This window comes from Phalacrocorax carbo, chromosome 9 (assembly GCF_963921805.1).
Source record: "Phalacrocorax carbo chromosome 9, bPhaCar2.1, whole genome shotgun sequence".
NCBI classification, from domain to species: domain Eukaryota; kingdom Metazoa; phylum Chordata; class Aves; order Suliformes; family Phalacrocoracidae; genus Phalacrocorax; species Phalacrocorax carbo.
In genome coordinates, this window is record NC_087521.1 from 31,107,179 (window position 1) to 31,132,299 (window position 25,121).

Genomic DNA, 25,121 nt, shown 5'->3' on the forward strand with positions numbered 1-25,121 from the left:
CCTAGCCTTCTTTAGGTATGTTGTACGGCCATTTGGAAGAAATGGGCACTTTCAAGGCACAATTCATCCCACCTATTATAGGTATCTATACTTTAAAATGAGATGAAACTGTGTTCTTAAATTCTGATTATGAAACTAACTTAAATGTAGATATCTGTATCCTACATTTCTTCAGAAACACAGGGAGAGCTTTGTCAGAACAATGCAGCTGTACTTAGATAAAATCACCTCATGAACCATAGGAGTTTTACGTTGCTAGTAAATATTTTGTCATAGAAATTTGTGAAACTGAAATAGCGTATTTTTATGGAAAAGGAAGGAGGAGAGAGCAAAAAAAGGACTGTTTCTCTTTGTATATATATTGAGTGCATGTGGATATGTGTGAATTTATATATAAACTTGCTCTGTGTGTCTGAATGCTTTGTTTTTATAATTGCTCTACTTTTATCATTCCTTCAATTGTAGGTGAATCTTTCTTTACCCATTCTGTAGATTTATGTGCAGCCCACCACCACCGGTGGGGTCTATTAACTGGTATAATTGTGCTTTCCCTGATGAAAGCACTTTGCCTGAAATTATTTTAACTATCAACAAAAATGAGTCCCGCTTGGCCACATCTGTAGTGTGCTTACTCCATATATACCCGTGCAGCCTGCAGTTGCAACAGTTTGAGTTGGATCAGGTTCATTTGATATAAATACGTGATCCAGAGAGATTGCTCTGAGCATTGAAAAACTTTAAAATTGAAGTAGTTGGGTGTCACTGAAAACCTGCTTTCTTTTATATTCTCTTGAAAAGATGCCCTGAGTTGCACGGTGCAGTCTGCTGATAGCACCTTCTTAATCAATAGCTTCATTTTAACCATATCGCGTAAGTCGTGCGTGGAAATTAAGAGCTGCTGTTGGTCTCTCTTAGCAGATAACTGGAGTGGTGATAAATTCCTGCCTAGCCTATGTATTCCTTTGTTACTTGGTAATCTCCTCAGAAATGGTAAATACATCGGAGCGCTGAGTGTGCTGCTTTACACAATCACCACTAACCTAATTCCTGTAGGGAAATGGGGCAGTCGATGCTGCCGTGCGCTTGGGAAAAGAACAGCTTGTGAGGGAGCCAATAAGTACCTTGAGAGTGAATGCAAAATTGATAATATCATTTTGATTCAGCAGAGCAACTCAGATAATGCTGCTCCCAAACCCCATTAACTTAATCAGTTCTGACAAGTGTTACCTTACACGGCTCCACGTGGATGCTGTACACAGTCACTTGTAACTTGTTCATGCGCTGGCTAGGCAATTTATCTCCCTGCAAAAGTATTTAGCTCTCTGGGTTGCAGAATAATTTGTATATATTTGGCACTTGATGACAGTGTGTAACTTCACTAGCAGCATCACTTTGCTGGAGTTTATTAACTGTGCTCATATAATAGATCCTGTAATAGACAGAGTCAGTCTCACGTACAGACTTGGCACCAGCTAGGTTAGATTGTGGGAAAGTGAGTGGTTTTTAAGCTGGAGACTAGTTTAAAATTATAGACATATGGAAGCCTTTGATTATATTGTTACATAAATACATTGCAAAGGGTGAAGAGTAGAGGCATGAAACCTGCAACAAGTACCTTTTTGAAGAAGTGCGGTTTGCCTCTTTCAGAGGGAATACCTGTGGTTTGTCCTCAGGGCTGCACCATCAGAAGACACAATCAATACAATCATAATCCAGCAAAACCTACTGGCTTTTGAGTAAAATTAAAAACATATTTTTTCAGTATGAACTGAGCTGCGAAATACCAAACAATGTAGATGACTTCCCTAGCATTCTATATGCTTTGTTCACTCGTAAGAAATACAATTAAATTGTTCTTATTTAAATGTGATTATTCACATTGCACCATATTATCCTGCATGTTGAATTACATTGCAGCAATAAACGTAAAACATGACTTATTTGTACAAATATTACAGCTAGTTCCCTGCAAATGTTTGCATATTTTCAATAGCAACAAAGACTACAAATAGAAAACATGATTTTTTTTTTTTGTTTACCAGCATATAATAGACTGAGTACATGAGTACTTCCCTACCACCAACTCATTTTTCAACCTGCCAAGACCAAATGTGCTTGACAAATAATCAAGAAAGCAAGCAAAAACAAAAAATTGTTTCAGGATACTTAGGCTACTGTGGTTTCACTGCCTCTAAGCAACTAGCTTTCTGTAATGTCAAGATTTTTCTGATAAATAAATTCCAAGCATAAAAATGAAGGGTTATAATTGAGATTTACAGTGCAGGAAATTCTAGGTCTAAAATGGTCAAGAAAGAATATCTGAGACGTGTAATCAGATTGTAATGGTGCTTAGTTATTGGGGATAAGGCAAGAGTCAGCCTTCGACAGATTGGCTCCGTGCTGAATGATCCACCCACTGAGGAGTTGGATCTACCTCTTCTTTTTTTTCCCTCATGTGCTGAGATGCAATATGGAAAATGACGATCAGCTGAATCATCATGGGAATAAATAAAAATAACTTTTGGAAAGTGTTGTGTCACCTGAGACTTGCTGCTGCCTCAAGGTACCATTTAAAAGAGGGACTCCTCACCACGGCATACGGTGCTACTACAGCATATCTTGGTGGCAGCTGCCTGTGTGGGACGTCTTTCCTGCTTGAGTCCATTGGAAGAGCATTTGATTAAAATAATGCACCATTTCATTTCAAAATAATGATGTTGCAAATGCCTAATGCTTGAATCTCCTCAATATGTCGAAGGAGTGCTTCATAGTGCAAAGTTAAATGATCACATGCGGACCTTGAAGAACTTAATGATTTTTAAAAATAGGTTTGTGGTTACAGAAAGGGCAGTTGCTGGGTCCCTTTGCTCTTAAGTTTGACTTTTCCCATGATGCACAGAGGCTACAGTACATTTGCTGTGGTTTAACTCCACGTGGCAACTCAGCCCCACACCGCCGCTCGCTCACTTGCCCTGGTGTGATGGGGCAGAGAATCGGAAGATTAAAAATGAGAAAACTTGTGGGTTGAGACAAAGACAGTTTAATAGGTAGTGCAAAAGCCATGCACGCAAGCAAAGAAAACAAGAATTTCATTCACTGCTTCCCATCAGCAAGCAGGTGTTCAGCCATCTCCAGGAAAACATGATGCGTAATGATTACCTGGGAAGACAAAATGCCATAACTCTGAAAATGTCCCCCCCTTCCTTTTCTTCCCCCACTTTTATATGCTGAGCATGACGTCATATGGTATGGAATATCACTTTGGCCAGTTTGGGTCAGCGGTCGTGGCTGTGCCCCCTCCCAGCTTCTCGTGCACCTCCTCCCTGGCAGAGCATGGGAAGCTGAAAAGTCCTTGACTTAGTCTAAACACTGCTTTGCAACAACTAAAACATCAGCATGTGATCACATTTTTCTCATGCTAAATCCAAACCACAGCACCGTACCAGCTATTAGGAAGAAAAGTAACTGTATCCCAGGCGAAACTAGGACAATGTTGAAAAGTTTGTTTGTTCAGCAGGACTAGGTAGAGAAACAAGGTTATAAGGAAAATTATAAACTGCAAGGTAGTTCTATTGTCTCTTGAAATTTTAACTATATAGTAAAATGCGATGATTTCAGCACAGTACATGAACCCTGCTTTATCACTCTAATTAAATTTGTTCTAAACATTTGGAGCTAAAGGTCTTTGTGGAAGAAGAGAAGAGAGGAGCCAGACTGCGACTGACCTTTTCATTTTGTTCGAGGTCCCAGCAAAGGTGCACTACCTGTGGTCACTTGGAGGACCACAGGCATTCTCAAGATTTCACTAATTACACCCAGATACTCAGTGTGTCATAATGTTCACTGACAAAAAGTTATTTGTTTCCCAATCAGTAAAGAAAATTGGTATTTCTATGAATGTTCTCAGCATCTTGGTAGGTGAAGAAACCACCCAGATAAGGAGAAATATGTTGCCTTGTGATTGCTACTGCCCCTGCTCAGATTTTCTTCCTTCCTGCTTTCTTTGCAGTATTTTTATTTTAAAATGCACAAGAGAAAGTGCTTCAGGGAAGAAGCATCTATAGCAATAGCCAGGGAACAATGTTAATCCCTCCACTAATACTTTGGTTCTTTGACCTCGTATTTTTAATCTCCTCAAGAAGTTTATTCCTTGACCTCGTGGTTTTAATCCCTTTGCTAATTCCACTCCTGAGCTCTGGGTTGAGTGGGGTTTTTTGTAAGCGTATCTTTGAATCTGGTACTTTACAGTCAGCAGTGGACCTCTATTACTGTGCCTTCTTAGCTTGTTTCTGGTTAAAGGCTGAAATGGTGGCAAGAGAATTAGAAGATGCTTTTATGCACATACCCAAATATATTCCAAGGGAGGGCCAACTATTTCTGGGCCCAGAATTTATTGTGAGACATTCAGGGCAGAAAATGTAGGCAAGCAGTTATGAGTTACCTTAACAGGGGTATCGTTTGTGTAGATGAACACTAAACTACTCTTAAGATGCGTCTTGTGACCTTGATTGTCATACTATTGCAATTACATCCTCTGGGAGGATTCGAGTTAAGAACATTGCAAATGAGTTGGATGTTCAGGCTTAGAGAGTGAGAAGAAGGTTTGGGTTTGAGTGTGCTTTGCCTCTATTTGAACCCAGCAAGGAATATAGATTTACTGACCAGCACATAGCAAAGGCCGAGGAGGGAGAGATGAAAGACTTTGCATCCTGTCATTTTCTTCTTTTGAGCTATTCAGTTTCCCACAGTGCATCAATTTTTAAACTGAGACTTTAATCTACAACATTTTAGCCCCTTTCATGAAGGGATTCTTTTTTTCTTTACTTTCTGTTTTGCCAGTTATGTAAAACCATCTGCTGTTTACATTTTGTCACTTTGAGTGCTCACGCCCTTTCTTTATTCTTGTTCCCTTCTGTCTGTCACTGTATGGAAATAATCATGTTATTTGGAAAGTTCGTTTCAAAGTTGCTCGTTTTTGTCTGTGGTGAGTCCTTTTGCTGGCAGCCACAGTAAGGCAGGTAGATGCTGTTATGTCCTTGTGTACTTGACATTAAGACTTGATTTACCAAGGGCAGAGTGGAGTGCAGGCAGCTGGGAATGGTCCTGACTCCCAACATCCAAATGAGCAATCTTGCAGGGATGTGGGGTTGTGCAGCTGTGGCTTAGAGATGGTTTTCAGGATAGCCTTGAGCTAAGGACATTGCACTAACTTGTTTTCTGGGCCCTGTAATGATCTGGTTCATGTTCTGCATTCTGGGTAAGACATAGAGGGAAAAGGCTGTTCTGAGTAAATGTGGGATTTGATGCTCAACTGCAGCTGAGCAATTATTCCTACAGACAGCAGGAAGGCATTCTTTAAATGCTGATTTATTTTTTACTCTCCCTTTGATGGAAGAACCACAGGTACTGCTTTAAAGCTTTTCTGTTTGCTTATCCCATCTTTTGATCAGCTGTAGAGCTACATGGTAAAAATGCTGACAAAACGTTCATCAGGAACATTGGACAAAAAGAGGAGGAAATGCATTGTCAAAATTGTTCCTGAACACCTTCTCCCTTCTTTCCATGGTTTTCCAATGACTCCGTTCCGAAGAAGCTAATTTCACCTGACCTGGGGTAAAAGTCATCAGTGCAAATTACCATTACAATTATTATTTAAATAACACCGTTTAATTAAATGGAAGATTCTGTCTGCTATGTCTCCGCCTCTCCTTTTTTTTAAACTCCCCTTTTTTAAAAATTAAATGTCAACTCTGGATCCACACATCAGTCTCAGCAATTTAAATATTAAATACCTGACAGTACTTTCACTTTCAAAGATGATGCATTAGAACAGCTGTATTGCAAAAAACATTGGAAAAGCCAGCCAAAACCAGGGATGTCAGTGCTCCCTACATATTGCTATCAGTCTTAGTTGCGTTTCATTTGTTAAATGCAAAAGCAGTGGTGGCATCAGAGGTACCAGAAGCCCAGACCTGATGTCAAAAGTATCATCTGCTGGTAAAACTGTCCATGTGTTTCGGATGTTACTGCAGGCGCAGTGATCTCCAGGATGAAGGCCCATGCACGTCCATGCTCAGCAAACACTGGTGGCTCAGATGGGTCATAACCAGGCTTGGCAAAGTTGCACCATGTGGATGTTTGGTTTGTTTTGGCAGTTTTGAAATTGCCAGGTGGAGAAGGCTCGAGCAGGAAATAGCATTGTGTATGTTGGAAGAGTGATTAGGAAGGAGCTGAGGTCAGGGGAGGTTTTGTGTGTATGCAGAAGCTGAAACAGGGGAACCAATGTTTAGCAGATGATTGAGGTTCATGGGATGCTTGTGCTCTTTGTATCCCGCAGTGCAGAAACTCTGGCTATCCTGGGTTAAAGACAACTGTGTGACAGGGCTTGTGGGAGGAGGGCTGAGCTGACTTTCCTGGTTGGGAAAGACATACATATATGTCTTTCATAAGATATGTACAAGACACATACTTATGACGCTATACATAGTGCATACACAGACCTTCTCCATGCGTGCACGTGCAGACTGGCTCTTTAACCATGTTCCCTGTCCACTGTGAAAAGCTGAGGGACCATTTAACCTCTCCCATAAAATGATGTGATAGAAAACGGAAAGATTGTGTCTCTGGAGCATAGGAATTTTACAGTGAAAAGAAGAGAGAGCTCTGATACAATGACAAACCATAAATGCTGCATAGCCTTATGTCAAATAGCTTAGATAACTTCTTAAAAATGAAGATTAATTGAAATGGACTGTATTTGTAGTCTGATGGAAGTCATAGCTTAGGTATGCTTGAGATCTTTTTTAAACTCCATTTCTCCAGGGTGTTTCTCAGCCCAGAGTTTTCTTTATGCTTTATCTTGTGGCAGATGCTTTATAGGCATTTCAGTCACTCAAGCTGCTATATTTAATGCATGTATTACTGTTAACACAGAAGGTGTTAATATCCATAATGATGTTTCCTTTGAAAAAGCCAGCAGCACCTATTCTAGCTCTTTATCTTTAATATCATTGTCAAGATTTTGCTATGTTGGAGAAGAAAATGATGACATTCAAGCCACCTTAGAGTAGTAATTTCATTAGAGCACTTTCCATTTCCTTAGCTATGGCCTTGGCTTCTTTAATTAGCAGAGAAATTTAATAGAGAAGTATTAGTTAAAGGAATCGGAGTGTTATCTGAAGACAGAAAAATACCCACTTTTCTCTTACAAGTGTGAGTAAATATGCACAGCTGAACTGGGTCCATGGGATCATCTCCTAGGGTTTGCTTTGAATGGTGAACACCAGAGGTTACAAAAATGCCCCACCACTAGTAACAAATCTTCAAAGCAGTGGCCGAAGCTACAGACCCTTTACGTGCTTCCTGGGTGGGAGTGTGGGACAGGAACAATATGAAAATCGCCAAATGGGTTGACCATCGTCTGGTGGGTTGCTTGTTGAACACAGTGGGTGTCCAAATGTTGGAAATCACAGGAACAGAAATTTATAAGGCAAGGTGGCTACCAGGATGCTCTGCCCATCTGAGACCCACCACCACAATGCGGTTGGAGCCAGTAGTTGTTGTTTGAAAGGAGCCAGCAGAGGTTCACCATGGCAGGGTCGCTGCCCTCACCTGAGTATTTGAGGGGAAGCTAGTCATCGGAATATTTCCATAGGACCTGGGCAACCATCCTTGGTCTGAGGGATTTCAGTCCTGCATCTGTGACCTTCCAGAGGTCCCAGGTCAGCTTTCTAACTTATCCCTCTTACTGCATCCTGCCTCAGGCTCCTGCCTGTTTCTCTCCCAGGTGTACTCATTCATCTCATGTGACCAAGCCTGGCCATTCTTAACTCTTTCTCCTAGTCCATTGTTTGCCGTGCCTCTGCCTAGTCCCTCCCATATCCTTGCCAAGTCTGTTGGTCTCTGCAGAAAAGCAGCATTGAAGGTGACTCAGGACTATTTAGATTAAAAAGAGAAGCAGCCGATGATTCTGAGTAATTCCGGGGTTAGTCCTCATTGCAACGCAATGATGCAGGCATCTGAATTTGCCTAACCTTTGTTTTCTGTTTGTGCTTCTTCTTTGGACCTGTTCCATGGTGTCCAAAGACCCTAACAATGATCGCTTTTTCACTTTGCAAGGCACTCATCCAAGTGAAATTCTCTGTTCTGAATGTTTATGCTGAAATATTCTGGCATCGAGGTGAAGCTGTATGTATAGACCAGTTTCATCTGCAGTACCCTGTCCTGCATTCTTTTTTCAAACATTTCAGTGACTAAGGGCATTTAATACAATTACATAATCTCATTACGAGAAAAAGTAAATTTTTAAATGGAATGCTTCATCCGAAATTGGTATTTTAAAAGATGTCTTAGTTCTTGAAAAATGAAATTATCAAGATTGTATTTTTTGTGCAAATGATTGCTACTTTTGAGCGATTTTTCTCAACTTTTGCAAAAGGTGTTGAGTATATTAACAGGTAATTGTAAAACATCTGAAAAAGCTACAGCCATTTTATATTCCTCATAAAGGAGAGAGAAAATTATGAGAATGTTTTGTACTTAGGAAAGGTATACTTTTTAGCATAAGTAATAGGCTTTTATTTCTCAAATGGCTTTCACTATATGTTTACTGCTGTTTCTTGAGAAGAGAAGCTGAAAACAGGCAGCTGAAAATAACCACGGTCAGGTGGTTATTGGGGATATGGACAGAGAGGAGGAGGTTGCACCTGCACCATCCTGGTGCAGCTGACTAAAAATCTTCGATCATCCAATTTTTCATTTTGTTTTCTCAGTCAAAAATAGTGCTAGGGTAACACAGCGAAGCAGGGCTTAAATTCTTTCGCCTTTCCCTGTCATTCTTTCTTTACTTCTGCTCGTGCTAAAATCAATACACATCTCCCAAATATGCCTCTGAAGTTGCTTGAGGCAAAGGAATCAGTCTGCAGGTTTGCTGTCAGAGGAGTGTTAATTCAGCACCTCCAATAATGCAGATAATGTGAAACAGTCTGGATTTAGACAGGTTTTGGTTTCTCAAAATAGATGGCAGCTTTTCTTCATTGATTTCAAATGGATCGTGAAATGTTCATGTAATGAGAGCAAAAGGATTCTAAAACCTTTTTTACCAACACCTGGAAAAATTATTATGTATTGCCAATGAAACCTCAGTCCTTATTCCTCATCTTTTCTCCACCTTTCCTTCCCTTCCCTTCCCTTCCTTTCTTAGCGAGAGTTCTATCAGCTTGCAAGGAAAGGACTATTGCAGTTGTTGGAGCTTGATTCTTCTGATGGCAGGTTTATGTAACTTATGTCTCCAGAACTTCTATCGTCACTCTTCTCTAAATAGAAGACATTACACCTAATATAGATTCTTTTTATCTTTTTGTCATTTAAATATGCTACCCGTGAATTTTGAACCTGTTAAAAATTATTTTTAGTTAGGAAAATAAAGTGCTGGGTAAGATTATTTTATTCCCCTCCCCTTTCTCTCTCTATGAAGATAGCATTTTCTCGAGTAACTTTTTTTTAAAGGCTTTCTTCTTGCAAATTATTTGAAGTGCATGTTGCCAGACAAATTAAAATTCTTACAGGACTACCTTTGCTGTTACTTATATTGTGGCTGTGCTATAGGCTTACAGGGAGTTAATCAAAAAAGCCTCACTGTGTTATTAAATAATGCCAAATACAGTTGGGATATACAGTTGTGTACAGTTGTGCACAAATACGGTTGAAATATTTTCATGGAAAACATTTCATATTCTTGCAGAACAGATTCTTATTCCCTAACTACTGACGATCCCCACCTTCCCTGGGTAGCAGAAATTGCAAAAAAGATCTGGCACGTCCTGAACCTCCCTTCCAAGTTCCCACAGCCTGCTCTATCCTGAAAAAACCTCTCTGTCCGAAGCAGTGACCTGACCAACTGCTGGTTACAAAGACCTGGTGAACAGCCTACAGAGCCACTAGTTCATCAGTGACAGTGTAGTATTAAGTCATATTTTAGATCCATGCGGAGGACAAAGTCGCTGCTTCTGCATGGATGGGGTATACTGCCCTTGTCATGTTTTTAACAAAAAGGAATTTGAATGATCCAGTTTCTATTTGAAATAAAATAGGTGAAACATGGTGGGAAATAGACTTGCTTCTGTGGGACAGTGATATATATTTTTAGTAGTTGATACTGAGCAATACTATTTTTTATTTTTCTCTGAAGGAAAATGAAAGATACCACATGGAAGATTGGTCATGGTAAATGTGTTCAATAGCGCTCCCCAGATGTCATCTCAGCCTATGTGAGGATCATGAGATCAGAAAGAAGAGTTTTCTTCTTCCAGTAATTAAGAAAAACCAAGACACTAGATGAGTAGTTACTTTCAAACTGCTTGCAATAATTCAGTACTAGATTGTGCCACAATGGTAACTTGTCTGAATATCCTTATAAGCTTAAATACAAAGATATTCAATGTGGCCCTTATAAGTCTGAATGCCCTGAATGCGAATGCCATTGGAATATTGCAGAGATCTGTTACTAGCAAGGAAATCATCAGATTATTAAAGTTAGTTAAAATTTTTGAGGGAGAATATTATTTAATAGAAGAAGCTGATTTGTCAAAGAGGAAGCATTTAACTGATCTTGCCAAAACATCTTTTAAAACCTTGTTAGCACTCTGTGTCCTCTTCCTTCCATTATGTCCTGATAAATTCAATATGGGACAAACTGACCTAACAGTTTTCTCATTAAGCGTCCTTTGCTTTGAGTTTTTTATTCTTTAGTGTTACCTGTTGGAATCTAAAATAGTGCAAAATGATTTAATTTTAATTTCTATCACCATACTCCACATCCACCCACCCCCAGTATTCTTTCCAGTTTGGTCTCAATATTAGAGTTTCCTGAGAGAGAGAAAATATGAGCCGTATCAGTCTACATCTTTTCGGAGGGCAAGGTGGGTAAATACCAAGCTTTTTGGGGAAAAAAAAAAAAAAAGAAAAGAAAAAAAGGTTGTATTCTGAATTTCTAACTGTCCCTGGAAAAGACAGTGGCAAAATGATAAATGTGATAAATAGAAACAGTAGAGCAAACCAGCGTGGCCACCAGCTCAGGAATGGGACTGAACCTACAGCTTTAGCAGTCAGGGATCATCAAAAAGAGCTGTAGATAAAAGAAAACATATTTGCTGTTCTGCCTTTGTCGGCTCATTTTTCCAGTGAGTGTATGGTGTGCTGACTACTGTGCATTTTTGCATGTCTTTAGCAGCTTCCCTTTCCATTGAGGGGACACACTGTGGCCACGCCGCATGGTTTTCTGAGCCCGTTGTCTTCAGTGTCCATGCACTTGGTACCTGTTAATTAGGGGGGCCAGAAGAGGCCGTGCTCTGCCGTGTACGCTGCGCACTGACTCTGCTCAGTGACGTTCGTTTCTTTGGTCTTGTCTAATTATGGAGCAGTTAATGACTCCATGTCAGCATGAGGCAGGAGGAGATTTGTGGAGTGGGCACAGGCTTGCTTAAATTGTCTGTGAGTTCTGTGCAGGGTTGAAAGGATCATTTCTCATCCTCTACACAGTCCGTCTCAGTATATGTTCTTTAAAGTACTTACTGTTTGCTGATTGCTTCTAGAGGATGAACCTGGAAATGGACTGTACATTCATTTTGTGTAAATGGGATGGGAGATGGGCTAGCTCTTACTAATTATAATCAGTAAATGGTAGCTTTTGAGAATTTTAATTTGTTGTTATTTTGGTGTAGAGCACTCGGAAATGTCTTTCACAAATGAAAATAAATACATTAGGTAAATAAATCAGTCTTAGAATCTGGCATGAATCTGCCCAAAATAATAATTAAAAAAATAAAATCTAATAATAGCCTTATGTCACTGAAGTGTGAAATGGAGATAACATCAAGGACTTCACAGGCAATTTTGTTATTATATTTGACTTGTTAGTTAAGATTCTGTTAGCTTCTGCTACAATTCTTATCCCAGCCTTGTGGATGAATCATCATTAACAATAATAAAAGCAGGTTTTACTCAGCAAGTTTGTTAATAGTGTAAAAATGAAAATCAATGAATATTTTCTTACCATAAAAAGCTTGGCTATTCCCAAGCTGTATCAGTTCTGCAATGCTTTGAAGAGCAGAACCAGAGCTTTAGTGGTGTGTGTAAATAAATATAATGGATATAGCTAATATTCTGTTTTGCTAGCAAGTTTCATGAGGACAAATAAGCTATGAGGATTGTCCATGCTGTGTATTTCATACTGGTTTAGGTACGAATTGTGGTCCTCTAAACTGTATGTAATTGTCCAGAGTGTGTGTGTGTGTGTAATATCTGTATCTCACACTGCGATATAAGCAGTATGATCACTGTCTAAAAGCAGTCCAAAACAGACTGTAGAGACTGAGCCGTTAATGCTCCTTGGTGTATACTTAAAATGCTTTGGCTTCAGTTCATGTTTTCAAATGAACGTCGGGCTGGAAAGGTCTGGCCATGAGGGAAGGTTGTCAGGAGATTGGGATTGAGATTTGGGGTGATTTAGGAGCCAGGCAGGAGGGGTTGGGGTTGCCAAAGGTGTGTGAGGACTTCTAGCAAGAACTGCTCTCCTGACAGGGATCTCAGTGTCCTCTGGAGTTCCTTACTGTGTCCCTGCTCTTTGCATGAGGTTCTCTTAGTGCACTCCTTTTTCTGCAGCTGTAGAGCTCTTAGAGAGTCGCAGGGCCCATAAAATATCCCAAATTATTAACACCTCTTCTAAAATTCACTGTCTCAAACCATATTACTGTAATAAGAAGGTTGCCTGAAACTTTAGGGCTAGGCTCCAGCTTCTTAGACACTAACTTCCTGTAAACTGCATCTTCTTTCCTTCATGTTTTTAAGAGCACATCGCTTTTTACTGGGGGGAGGAGGGCCTTTGCAAAAGCATTCTGCTGCAACCCAGCTTGGCTCCCACCGAAGTCATACCCATATGAGCTGCATTATGCTGATGATACTGTGCCTGTGCCGCCTCGTTGCTTGTTGCTTTCCACTGGGTGCATTTGGTTTGTCACATCAAGCATAGCCTATTTGCCTTTACTTCTAAGACCTGTTGCCTTGCCAATCTGTTGAAAGCCCTCCACTGTCAGGGTGGTCCTACCTCTGAGCAGCTAGTTGTACCTCTACCTTTAGCAGCCACTTGTTAAATTTTCAGGTAAATACCACATGCCATGTTGTCCCTTATTGTTTTGAAGGAGGAGGTTTAACCTGGTCACTTCACTTCTTCACAGGTGCCTTCAAAACATAGCGTTAGGGAGGAAGTTGTCTCTTAGGTTAATCATTGCTGTTGCACTGATTCCTTGTGCTTTGCTGTCTGGAAACCCGTGGAGGAAGAGAGCCCCTGCCTTGCAGTGCCCAGACTCCTGTGTTCTAGAGCAGGTGTAGACATAGATGGGGAATGAGTTGGGGCCAGCATTTGGGCAGTCGTAGCTGTAGTGCTGTGGGAGTAGCCCATCTTGCTCCACTGGATATGTGGTGGGGGTGGTATGTGGAAGGTGACGGCAAATGCAGAAAGGTGCGTTCTATGCCTCTGTTTTGTCTGAATTCGAGGAGAAATATGCAGATGGGGGGAGTGTGCAAGTTGTCCATGTCCACGTTGTTGCAGCTGGGCTAACACTCCCCGACACTCTGGGTGATGCAACGTGTCCTGTTGACCAAAGCCAAGCTGTGGAGCGCCGTGCGGTGGGCGGGTTAGAGAAACAAGGCAGAGCTTCATCCTTAAGCAGCCCTGAGTCTTTGGTATCCTTAGTAACTCCAGCAGGAGCCAGAGGGCAGAAGCTGACGAGGCTGTTAATTATGGTTACTTCAGTCAAACAAGTCCCCTGTGATGAGAGCTTGCCATTTGGCAGGTGGACTAATGGTGCTTCATGTGACAAAGGTGTGCAGGGCTATGGCAGAGCGCTAAAGCTGCGTGATCTTGGCCAGTATTAGCAGAGGAGAAAACTTCATGAAAAAAAAAAACATTTTTAGCCCTATTATTCTGATGAATCCTGGCTGCAAGTGTTAAACATTAATTATTTTTTATGGATGTGTGCAAAGCTGGGGAGTTGGTAAAAGCAAGATGTTCTGTATAAATTCTTCAGAAAGATCCAGGGATGGAGAAATATGGAGTAATTTCTTACAGCGTCATGGCAACCAGCTCTACCCAGAGGAGGCATCTTATCAATTAGGTTAAATAATTAGGAATAACATTGAGTAAAATGAAGAAAAACAGCTTAGAGTGATGTCAGGTGGGAGGCAGCTAAGCTTCTAAACAAAATAAAAATATATCACTTCTGGAAGACTTCAGCAGAGGCTGAAAGGAGTCATGGAGGGGAGGAAGAGATTGAGGGAATTAATGAGCTACTGGAAAGAACTTGTGGTAGCAACTTATTCGGATAATATGGGAAGTATTTAGACAAACCCTTAGTTTTGTTGAAAAATGTATTTTTATTTAAAATGATGTATTTTAAAGAAAAGAATAAATATACAAAAGATTTTTTTTAACTTCACAACTGATATGTCCCCATGTTCAAGGTACCAGAAAACTTCTGTCTTGCTCATTCTCTTACTATGCTTTTCAAATTTTTTTACGCTAGAAAGAAACGGAAGAAAAATCCTTCGCTTTGTTTTCTGCCAGAAAGGTTTTAAAAAATGAGAGGAAATGTTATTTTGTTTTTAAAAAACTTTTTACTTTGATAGTGGAAAAAGTAGGACATAATAAAGAAATAAGGAATTGGATTTCTACTTTCAGTTTAGAAGATCTTTTACAACTACAAATTCAGATTAAGAAAACACACAAGTGTTACTTTCTCTTTTTTTTTGCCAAACTTTACCCTATTTCACTAGAAAAAAATGGCTAAATAATAAAATGGGGAATAATAATTTTTAAAAGCAGTAAATGTCTCAATTTTATAAAATATTTCATTCTGAATTTTCCAATGAAAAATAAAACGGGGACAATTGAAGTAGATGACAGGTATGGAACAAAACTGAATAATTTATCTTTCTTTGTAAAATGTATGTATAAATGTCAAATATGGGGTGGCTGCGGTATTAGTATTACTATTGCTACTACTACTTACTATGAATAGACGTAAAGAAAATTAAAATAGTTTCTCAAAGGCCTTTTGCCTTGCCTTTGGGAAATTTCCCATACAGATTCTCAAAGGAAAAGATAAACACACCTGTTTATTGCTGACCCTAGAACTCACTAACATCAGCAGCTACTATTCATTGACCTTAGTGAATTATGGATCACAACCTCTGGGAAAAATGAGTTCAGGTTAATATCATTAAGAACCAAAGCAGGTTAGCTTACAAATTTGGTTCAAAGTGTTTTTATTTAGGTTAGGTAAATCTCTTGTAATGTTATGCTTACTAGTATGTACTTGCAGGAATAAACACTTGCATAAAATGAGAGATATGTGAAAGATTGTTTGCCCCAAGCCGTCAGTAGAGGAGATCAAGAGGCTTTGCTCCACAGATAATAAATCTGAATGCCTAAAAACATTAAAGGAAATATTTGCAATTTGATCAAACAAACTGTGGGGAATAAAATGAACTCCGTTGGGATTTGGTTTGCAAAACTGAATAAAAAATGTAAAGAAAACAGCTTTGCAAAGTCAACTACAATTAATAGTTCTGTATAAAATTAATGTACCGTACTGCAGAGGCTTGGGAACAAGCAGGCTGGAAGGCCTGAAAAGATGTGCTAATAAATGGGTTGTTGAATTTCATTTTCATTGGGATTGAAGACTTTTTCCTGCAAGGCTTACTACAGTTTCTTGCTCACAGAAGTAGTCAGTGGTAGGAACAACTGAACGTGAATGATACCTGCAGGTATTAGTAGCACTAGCTGGTTTAGGCCATTAATGCAGAGGGACCAAAAACCCTGAAAACACTGTCAAACTCCCCAATGCATGTTCAATCCCCATTCCGTGTATAATTTCAGATGTCATTGCCCCTAACAAAGGAAATTAATGGCATACACGCCCAGCTATTAGTGCCTCAGAACAGCTGAGAAGCAACTGAGGATGCTTCAGGTATTGGCAAAAGAAGGGCGAGGAGAGGCTCTGCAAGTAATTCCATCAGTTATCAGCTTATGAACAAAAACATCAGAGGTGTCAAGGTCACTTAAATTAACCTGTTGCATTTGTAGCTGATTTCACTGTTACTTCAATAAAGATGGTAGCTGTTCAGTGTCAGTGATGGCACGTGCAATGGTGGTGTGACACTGGGATTGCCAAACTGGAGGGTTAAACGTGTGTTTTAGAAATTAATGCATTTGCTGCTAAAGAGTTAATGTTCGAGAGACATCCCGTAACTGTTGCAAGTGTTGGGTCATACCTTGACATTTTTATTCTGTAGAATCTCTCATTTATTTTCACTGGACTTTTAGGGTTGGCTTAGTCACTCTTGGATAAAATCCAGGAAAGAACAGCTCTGCCTGCATTTGCCCTGCTCGGGGAAAGTCAACCCTGCTTGTAAGTAGAAAGATGATAAAATCTTCCCAGTTATTGACACCTAAGCTATGATGCTAGTACATACCTTAAAAATTTAAGGAACAATTCAATTTTGCCAACATTTTTTTTTAATTCTTTACCTTGTAGTTGTATCTAAGCGCAGCTTTTCTCCCTTGTGCTGCAAGTCTTTTTTCTGCTTAATACTGAAATTAGGGTTTCTGGTTTGCTATATCAATCCCACGACAGAAGCGATTGTGAAAAGGACAGATGAAATTCAGTGTCAGTGCATGCAAATTAATACACGTAGGCAAAAAAATAGCTAGCTATACCTATACAGTAATGGTTTCTAAATTAGCAGTTAACACTCAGGAAAGACATCTGACTGTTATTGCAGATAGTTCCTTGAGAATACCAGTGCAATATTCAGTGCCAGTCAAAAAAAGACAAGTAGGATTTCTAGGCAAGCAACTGTAATTAACTCTGTTGCATGACACTGCACTGCTCTACAATGAGATTTTGTAAGATTAAAAAGGGTATCTAAAAGGTGACAAGGATGAAGCATGGAATGACTTCCTCAGAAGGAGAGATCAAGTAGGTGAGGGCTCTCCACGACTGAGAAAACACAGTAGAGGAAGGCTTACAAAAATCGAGTAGGGGGTGGAGAGGGGCCATTACTCACAAGGGAAGCTGGGGTGGCCAATGTAAAGGCTGGGGCAGCCAGACTTGAGAAAAAGCACAACAAAATACTTTGCTACATAATGTTTTGGTGAGAAAAAAGTGGATTTGTGGAAAGGAATCGGATATTCTTGGTGGAGATGTCTGGTCCATCATCTGGTGGTGGTGGTGGCATCCCTGGTTTGGATGCAGTGGGCAGTGTAGAAAGCTCCTGGGCTGCGGGTTTGTGGAAGTCTGGAATGAGTAGCTGAGGGCAGGAGGTGCCCAATGCACCCTCTCTCGTACTCTTACCGTACGTATCCAGGAGGGGCTGCAGTCAGAGGAAGGGTTTTGGCTTAGATGGGCACTTGGTGTGATGCAGAGCGTCACTTCTGTCGCTGTACACATCTCTGTGGGCCATACGCATCCCAAGCATCTTCCAGGCAGAGTCTGGAGCTTTACACCAAGTACCATCATTCTGAGGAGAGTAACTTCATTGCAGTATCCAAGAGCAGAATAAATGGATTTTAGTGAAATGGGACATTTAAAAATGCTATGAAAAAACCACAAAAAACCCAAAAGAAAGTGATAAAATACACTCAATTATTCTCCTCAGATACTCTCCAGACGTCAGTGTAATATCATTGACTTCAGTGAAATTAGTGTTAATGTAGGAATGGAAATGCAGCAAATCTAATTCCAGCATCTCCTTCCTGGAATAGTGAGCAAGAAAACAGAGAGGTAATCAGATAGAAACAAGTGCTGATCAGAAGGAGCTGGACAGGGAGGAGAAGAGCTTCAGGAGCTGCTGCCAGGAAACAAAGCCACTTTTCCAGTCTCACATAGTCATGGAGAGGTCAGCAATGCATGCACAGAGGCTGAAGTGAAATGCCAGACTTTTTTTTGTTTGTTTTAGTTTGCCAATATATGCAACCTTTTGTTATTCTGTTGTGTAGCCTCAAACCCCTTCTACCAGGACAGCATTCAATGGCTAGTAATATTTCCAGCAATGTTGTTATGCTTGGTATTATGGGGAAGGGAGCAGTGAAGAGCTGTGGGACCGGTGGAAAGAAACGGAGTTAATGTGCTTGATGTAGTATTTAGACAGCTCTTGTTTCATCTGAAAATAGATCTGTTTGCAATCTTTGGAGTACTGGTGTTCAGTTCAGCGTATCTATTACTGCCTGGCATTGTGCTCCTCTGGTAGAAAATGCAAAAATATACTTAGGGTGTTGCCTGCTGTTTTGCCGTGCCATCGCTATACAGCAGAACAGTTTGCGGCACTCGCGCAGGTGCATGTGGAGAGCATCTTCCTAGGGTCATAGATGTTTTCTCACAGGCCGTAAAAACTAGCCAAATATACTGGCATTCAAATCAACGTTGTGTAGGGGATGAAACCCTCTCGCTAAGCGTGTTCACACTAGTGTCTTCCCCAAAGACACTTCTCCACTGGTGAGAAGTGACTTCAGAGTGGCAATGGGTGACACCAAAGCCACAGACCTGTGACTGAAACGTGGTTCCACCAGTGTTTCAGGGCTGGTGGGCGTGCATATAGTCTGAATACATACAGGGTTAATTGGTAACACTGAATGCCAAAATAAGAGGCCAACTTTTTTCCTCCTCCTGGAAGGATGCAGTACAGAGTAGCATACATGATTTCATAGAGTATGAAAGTGGGAAACGTGCTTGTTTTTGCGGTTCGGTTTCACTTGGCTATTGACTGTTTTACAAGACAACCACCGAGGAAGCTCTGACGAAGCTGTCAGGCTCAGTGACAGCTCAGCATCTGCCACCGCTAAATCAATACTGCGATGAAGGACAGGTTCCCAAAGTGGATAATCAAAGCAGACTAAAGTTAATTCACCTTGAAAGCCTGAAAATATTAGTGTGAATTTTTTTAGACAAAACCAGCATTATTCCAGCAAAACATGAGAGGTGCTGAGGTCCAGCCCTGAGCAGCAGTCTGCCCGAGCATTGCCTTTAGTGGGAGCGGGGAGCGGGCTTCACGCCAGTCACAGGCACAGATGCTTTGATAAAATGGAAACCTGGTGCTAATAAATCAGGCAAAAAGGGGTTCACATTGTCCCTGATTGTGTTTTGTGGAAAATATTCTATAATTATTATATATAATATATTTATTATGTTATTATTTATTATGGATATTAATTATTATTTATTATTTTATATAATGTATGTATTTGGGGGTGGGGAGTGTGTTCCATCTTTTCTTAGTCTGTTAAGACATTTTTTAGCATCAAAATGAGATTTACTTCTGTTGTTCAGGTTGCAAAGGTTTAAAATGAAAAGACTGGAGAAAAAAATGTTTTTACTATGAATAATTTTAGCTTTATAAGACCTGGAGGTGAATTGTTTCAACTTTTGTGGAACTCTCCCTTGGTTTTAGTGCAAACACTTCAGGGAAGGCAAATTTAATTTGAGATAGTCTGTCAGCATCACATAGAAAATCTTGGATACAAAAGTTTGCTCGACTCTGTCCAGAGATGTTGAATTTGCAGGACAGAGAAGCAGAAGGAAGGTGCTTCTGTAGATTACTTAGATGAGTAAGAAACACTATCATTCAGTTCAATGAAGCCAGTTTTGTGGTCATTTTACAAAGCAGAATTATTCTGAAAATTATAGGATGCAAACATCATCTCCACATATGAGGTTTTTAGTATTAACAGTTAAGACTAAAAATATTTTGTCCCTAAAAATACCCTATCATTGCATACAAAAATCCAGAAGGAACTACCGAATAGAAGCAGCATTGCTTTACCTGCGCTCTGTCTCATTAATGTTTTCAGGCAGATATTGCGTAAGCATGCACTGTTCCACTAACAGGTGTGTTTACACCTCTCAAGGCTATTCATGGCCTGTGTTTTATAGTTGGAACCGTGTGTCTACTTGTCCCAAATCCATTCCTATGAATTGTGCTGAGATAGAATTGAACATTTAATTAAATGAATAAGCAAAGTAAGATTTGAAGGAAATAGGGAGAATAAGCAAATTAGAAGACTGAAAGAAAAATTAGCAGCTGCAGAAAGTCTGAGCCCATTCATATTGCATGTTCACCTTTATTCTTACATATAGGTGTATCTGCGTGTACATACATGTATAAATATGTATATTTGTGAGTATCTAAAACACACCAACACACAGATTTATACAGTACAAACTTTTACATTGGCATATGCATCAAAAAGCACCCTAGGAGCAGAGAGCTAGAAACATCTTCCAGTGCAGTCCAGTACTTTGAAGGGGTGTTTTCAAATTTCCTATTATATTTTAACAAGACAGGCAATTTAGGCGGTGTTCCTCAGTATGCAAGTGGTGTTCTGGCATCCTGCCTCCAGCAACATTGCTATCCTGGTTTCATCTTAATGTGACAAGAACTTAGTGTCCCACTAAAAAATTCCCTTAAAAATATTAAAGAAAAAAATCAACAGTAGAAAAAAACCTCACAGCTCAAATCCAGCAGCAAGCTGTCAAGTTGTTTCACATGGTAATACTGACAGATGCCGATTTTGTTCAGAGAACTTTTTTCTGGAAATGATCCCTTTGGTTCCTGTGCTTCCATTCAATAGTGCCGGAGACCCTTTGCGTCCCGTGCTTGTTACTGGTGACAGATTTGACATGGTGGGGCACACAGAGGAAGGCACATGGCATGGTTTTGATCCACAGGTGTCAGCACCAGCCGCTAATAACACTAAAGACAGCACGCTGGGAGCGCAGCTTCACTATTTCTTTGATGAAGAAAGAAAAGAGAAAGATTTGTGTGATGGGTAGATGATTGTTTGACAGACACAAATCAGCTTTTTTCGAAATACGGGAGAGATTTGCATGGAAATGAGGCAACATTAAAGATAATATCCAAAATGGAGAATATCATAAATAAGGGATGGAGCAAAGTGCTAGAGGCGTGGGGTTGCTGGCAATCATAATGAACATAATTCTCTTGAATTTTGGTTATTCTCTGCCTCTCTACTTTCCTTTTGCACCCACTGCAATTCCTTTAGGGAAGTGATTGCATTGTAATTAACATTTACCATGCACAGGGCTTTATGCAGCATGTGAAATGCTAGATGTGCCATTTGGTAAGGAGGTGGTGGATTTCTGAAGAAACTGGAATGATGAAACATTAGTACAAGAAATGGTTTAGCTCGTTTCACTATTTAATTATTCTCTGTGTTTTTATCAAACCATTCTTATAAATGGAAACTTAAATATTCCTCCCCTAATTGTCACCACCAAAAGCTGTGACCCATTAGACCCAAATTCCACTGCTCATGAAATATGTAGGAAAAGCCGTAACTCTCAGCCTCTTACTCCAGAGCTCTTAGGGAGAAGTTTCCAGAATTAAGGCCCCTTCACTACAAGAGATGGATTTTTCAGGCGAAGTGAGGTTTTGCCACTCAGTTAACACAGGGTAATGCTATTTGCCCTGGTGCCTGTTATGTTGTAATTGCAGCCATTTTTCAGGCTGGGTCTTCCTGTGTGACGCTTAACACCCTGAATAATCTGATGAGGGAGAAGCAGACCCTAGCAGACCCAAAACACGCAAAGCTTTACAGATGAAAGAAAATGCAGGAAATTGCACCCAAATGGCAAGAGGAGACCACTGAACCTGTGCAGGGCTGTATTTCTAATGGCTAGCACCATTTCTGAGGTGAATGAACAAAGTAATCTAGTAACATGAGGTGGCTGTGGTAGGGGATGTTGTGTGATTTAGAGCTGTTTAGTACCTGCATTGTCAGACCCAGGCAGCCCTTGGCCCCTTATCCTCAGGTGGGGGCAACGTGTGATTTTGTTGCCTGAGCTGCTGAGTGACCTTAGCAAACTTCAGCGCGTGCCTGTTGCTTCCTCGGGGCTAGAAGCCACAACCACTGATAACTATAGGGAACAGTAGCCTTAATTTAAGACTGTCTCAGTAAAGCATGATGCTGTGTTTTGCAATACCATTTTGGCCAGACTTGGATTGTATCTGTGTGCAAAAATATTGCTAGTCAGCTCATCACATTTGCATGGTGAAGAGGCATTGGAGCTTTAAAGTAAATATTTTCCATTAGCTAAGTGCTCTCATGAAAAAATAGCTCCCAGTTTCACCATTTAAAAATTAGTGACTGTACAAGTGCAGTTGAAAGCCCTTATCTTTATAAGGAATTTTGCATAAAGTATGCAAAATGCCTAACTGCCTCCAGAGCAGCTGTTCCACTCTGCTGTGCAAACAGTGTCCCCTGTAAAGGGAAGAACAGCGAGTGCGAGTTCCTACAGTTTACTACTGATGATCCTCTTAATTACATAATTATTTAGTTCTTGTCAAACAAATATCCCATCAATGTGAACAAGGATTTTAAAGATTTATCATTACTATCATTATCCTCTTAATTTAGAGTTTGCATTACTGTAGTATTTAGAAGGTGTTGGATGAGGAAAATGGGTGAATGTCAGCTGGACCCACGGAGGAGCTTTGCATCTTATGTGACTGCAGCATGGGTCATAGGAACGCGTGGAGGGCCACCGCCTCCCTGTGTTGGCGATATGGGACATCCGTCTGGATGCAGGCCCTGTATGTGAAGCATATAGGCCATGGAGATGATGGATTCAAGCTGGCCATGGTGTGCATTCACCTAGACACAATTATGTCCAGCTCCCCGCTGATTTCAGCAGTCGAATGACATTGGTGAGTTCACTGCTGAATCCAGATATTTGACCAGTAGCTTCTCCTCTGCAAAGTGGGTGTAACAATGCATTTCTGGGGCTTATGGGAGAATAAATATATTGGATTATGTGGCACGGTGTAGTACAGTGATATGGCTGCAAGCATAATAGGAGGAAAGAGATTTTGCTTTGGGTACTTTTGGAAGTAAAATGCGAAAGCTGGTATGCTCTGGTGTTGATATCCCCTCCCTGTAAAGGAGGAATAATTTTGTTCAGAACACTGATTGAACACTGCTGTAAAACTGGTGTCAACATTGCTGGAACAGGGGACTGTATTTTAACAGCATAATTTTTATTGATGCCAAGGATTAAAAACTTAAAATAGGCCTTGTGAAGACCTGTGAACCCACAGGGTTGTGTTGGTGCTTTTACTAGTACAGCTGCCAGGCAGGAGTGTTGCTGCAGGGTGGAGGAGGGAGGCTGAGGCTGCAGGGCAGGCATCAAAAAAAGTGCTGTAAGATGATGATAAGGGAGGGGGCTTAGAAGGATTATTTTCTTACAGGTAATACACTTTGTTGAATAATGTTGATGGATTTGAAGAAAGCTGTTCATTGTGGCACGGCAGCCTATTGCTGCTGCTGCATCTCAGTGAGGCTGTTGAACTTAGATGGACGCTGCCCTGTGCTGCCAGGTCTCACACCAAAGAGCACCTGCAAACGTTTTTCCTTAATTTGTGTTTGTATAAATGCAATGTGATCGGATGTATTAAGGTGAGGCGGAAGGGAATAACAGAAAACTGATTTGCTTTTAAAATAATAAATGAGATATTTGGGTACTGGGCTTATACATAATCATATCTAGTACCTATATATTGGGGTTTGTATCAAATCTCTCATGAATGATATAGCTTTAATAATATCAATCTAAGAATCTTACAGGAGTACCTAATTCTAAAAATTAATTGTAGAAGTTGCAGCTAGCCTCAGCATGCGAAAATGAATATCTATATTCTTCCAGAATCAAGGCATCATATTCTTCTTTACAATTACAGTTTAAAGGTATGTTGTATGTGCTTAGATTAATAATACTGTAGCATAGAGCAGACCATAGGGAAAATGAGATCTCTCAATCAAGCCTTCAGTTCTTAAAGGCAGATGTTCCTATCTGGACATATTTAGCATACAATCAGCATAATAAGAGATCTGAAATGCTTTGGGATAATATAAGTAACTCTGAGTCTTTTTTTTTTTTTAGGAAGTTCCTTGGTTTTAAACAGGCATAAAGATTTATGCAACACTATCGCTAAATCATTCAAAACTCTTTTATGTATGTACAAATATAGTAGCAAACATGTTATATATAAAAATATGTAGCACTTAGATTCTTGCATGTAATTTAGGGGAGATTTTTCAACACTGAAGAGTAAAAATAGAAATTAAAATAACAGTTGGACTACCTATCTCACCTTTAGGACTGAGAAAAAATACTTCTGCATCATTATATCAAATTGATATCTATGAAATCTAGTGAAGACTCTTCCAGATTTACACACACAGGACAATTAAGTAAATGAGTATTACATGACTGTAGAAACATAAAAAGAAATACCTGGAGAAATGAGAGGCATTAAAGAGAAGGTGAATAAATGCAGTGTGACCTAACTAGACACTTGAAGAATTTGGGTGAAGTAATTTCACTTTCAACCTCTGTAGCATCATGCCTCCCATTTCTTATAAATGGAGAGATGGAACGAACACTGTTGAAGTGTATGTATACCTTCAGAGATTTCTTTAGAGATTGTTTAAATCCTCTTACTGTCAAGAGAGGCACAGTATTGTATTTCCTTAGAACATTTTGCAAATCATCTTTACTGCCACTTCCTCTTGCCAGAAATAATGAAAATACAGCAAAAGTGAAATGCCCTCTGTAGTACCTTTGGCTTTTTTAAAGGTGAGGGGTAAGGTTCACACTTGGCACTTCAACTTTTGCTCATTAAATAGGGATGCTCTGAGAAATCTTTGTTTGCTAATTACAGGCACTAAGGGTCATTCACAGAGAGACTTTAACAGCTGAGAAAGGCAAGAGCAGAGTTAGATGCTCACCAGCATGTCCACGTGTGTGCCCGTGCCTGCACATGTGCATCTGTGCATAGGGGGTCCAACAGGCTCTGTACGTTGTTGGCTCCCTGAGCTGAGACATCTCTGCCAGCTAAGGAGCTGATCCAGTTTCTGTCCCACATCTGTCGTATTTGCAGCTAATGCAATTATCCCAGCCTAAGTTGGGTGGAGAAGGGCAAAGGCAGGTAACTTGCATTTTTAAGGTGGACTAATCTCTTCTAAGTAGACCCTTCCAAGCAGAGGACCC

The 25,121-nt window shown here is 40.1% G+C and overlaps 1 protein-coding gene across 2 annotated transcripts in view; it reads left to right on the top strand.

Annotated features, from left to right (window-relative positions):
• The window catches only part of KCNH5 (potassium voltage-gated channel subfamily H member 5), a 172,499-nt gene that overhangs the window by 80,933 nt on the left and 66,445 nt on the right, over window positions 1–25,121 (top strand). The window lies entirely within an intron of this gene.